This window comes from Ambystoma mexicanum, chromosome 12 (assembly GCF_040938575.1).
Source record: "Ambystoma mexicanum isolate Mex_15411 chromosome 12, UKY_AmexF1_1, whole genome shotgun sequence".
Taxonomy (NCBI): domain Eukaryota; kingdom Metazoa; phylum Chordata; class Amphibia; order Caudata; family Ambystomatidae; genus Ambystoma; species Ambystoma mexicanum.
In genome coordinates this window covers 65,293,395-65,295,865 of record NC_090936.1, presented here as the reverse complement: position 1 = coordinate 65,295,865, position 2,471 = coordinate 65,293,395, and positions in this window count along the sequence as shown.

The window sequence follows — 2,471 nt, the reverse complement described above, 5'->3', positions numbered from 1 at the left end:
TTAAAAGAAAAAGGAAAACATAAAAATAAACATTCCCACTAATGACATTACAACTATACCAACTATAGGTAACATCACACAAGAAGCAGTCGTAAATGTATTTATGAAAGAACCTACAACACAAACAACATTTATTGCACCTGTTGAAATCTCACCATGTGTATCCACAAGTCCTTTAACATTTTAAAAGAAATAACAGAAATAAGAAATACATTTTTAAATACTGCCAATGTTACCACTGAGGATAACTGTACCACATTGTAGGAATTAAACTCACCATGCAAAACACCTAAAGTAAACAAATTAAAATGCCTAAAAACCACTCAAAGTAAATTCAAATGTATTTCTACAGTACAAACTTCACCTACAGAAATACAAATACAACCTTCAGTGCCTATTACTTAAAGTGTTGTTACACCAGAAATTAACACACAACAGGTCACCAAGATAAATTCAAGGCCACTCTAATCGTGGGGCAACTCCACCCATGTCCAAGTACACACAAGATGATAATGATGTGCATTGATATTGTTGGTTACTATCGGATCTAGCACCGATCCAGTGAGACAAACAGGCTTCTGATGAGACACAGGGCAGTGAATTGCCCAGGAATGGCAAACCATGCTGAATAATAGACGTCATCCCATCTGACATAATAGCAGGTAGGTGGAGAAAGCCTACTAAAATGCTTGAAACTGTCATGACTTGTATGCAAGTGTTTTTGTGACATGTATTTTATATTTATGTGGTAATATAAATAGCAGAACCAGTAAAGGGTTGAAATCATGTCCCTGTTTTGTTCTTTTTTTGTACATTGTAGGTCCAGTGACAGCACAGGGGGGCAGCTAATAAATTCCTGCAGAGCCCCAAAGAAAATATAGAGACGATGTGCAGCTGATCTCCGTTTTAGGTCCTGAACAAGGTGACTCCAGTTTGTTTGATCACCGAAAATGCTCGCCTGACTGCACCACAGATATCCTTTAGAAATAATTGGGATACTTTGTTTAAGAACTGACAAATCATAAGGGCTGCCACAATTGTGGTGCACAGCCAAGTGGTATTCTTTTATAAAACACTGTGATACACACTCAGGAAACAGGTAGAATAAAGTTTAATATGTACCTTTTTTCTGACTGTATCCTTTTAACAGTTGCAGTTCTATTCCGCTGTTGTTGGAGGTCAGCAAGCCATTTTTTGATCATATGACTTTTTAGTTTAGTTCATTAGTAGGGACATTGTTCTCACGTTATCCATATTAGACAAGCAGAACATCAGCGTGACATAGGGACAGCTGGCCACAGGGGCAGTAGAGTTCTTCCTGAGGGACTGGCTTAGTTTAGAAGTAGGATTGGTGCTAATTCATAGGGTATATGCACCCACTGTTGTGACACTGTTACACAAGAAACAACAAAACATCTCACCTAATAATAAAAATACTACAATTCCAACAGTTGAAAGTCCACAAATCCGAATAAATACAAATACATTTCCTATTACTCCTACTAGTACTATGTCAATGGTGCAAACTACTTTTATTTTATCCAAAAAAAAGACATCTTAGTGCTTCTATTACCTCCATTTCTAGAAGGAAAATTTTTTTATATAACTGAAAGTGAAACAACTAATCTCCTGATAACAAATCCTATAACTTCAGCAATAATGCAACCTAAAACTTGTTCACTTTTAAGTCATAGTATTTTAAAAAGAAAAACTAGCGTGGGCCACAAAACAAGAAAAGATAATTTACCTATTACAACTACTCCTTTAACTTCTACTTCAAAACCTTCAACAACTGAACAAATATCACAAGTAAATGTTTGCAGTCCTGACATTAGTGAAAGCATTTTTCAATCGTTAGTACGAGCAAAAATGAAAAGCAGCATGCCAAAAATGTAACTACCTCTCAAACTATTCCATTTAGCAAATTTAATTCTTTGTTTTGGGACTACTTTGAAACTTCTGCCACAGATGATGTACAAAATGTCACTGAAGTAAAGCACCATATGCAAATCATAATTACATAGGGGTAAGCACCAAAAATTCTATTTAGGAAATTCAGCAATGTTAGCACATTTGAGAAAGAAACATGAGCAAATATATTTTAGAAATGTTTATAAAAATCAAACTACTGAACTAAGTTCAATAAATAAGAAAACACATAGAAACTGTAACTGTAGAAAAAGCAAATTAACCTCTACCTTCTAAAGTTCCTAAACCATATCAAGTTGGTGAATGTGTGTCACTTCCAAATTTACCAAGTATTTATCCAGAGTATGCTTTTTCTTTTTTAGGCTGCTTAAAATGTGGAACAATAATTGCAGTAAGAAAAATGAATGAAGCTATTCGTCCACAAACATTTAAATATCATTATTTAAGACATGCTTTAAAAAAGTCAATATTTGTTAAAACACAATCTTTACACAAAATAGTATACATATTAAAATCATTTAAATTGAGTATTGTTATAACGC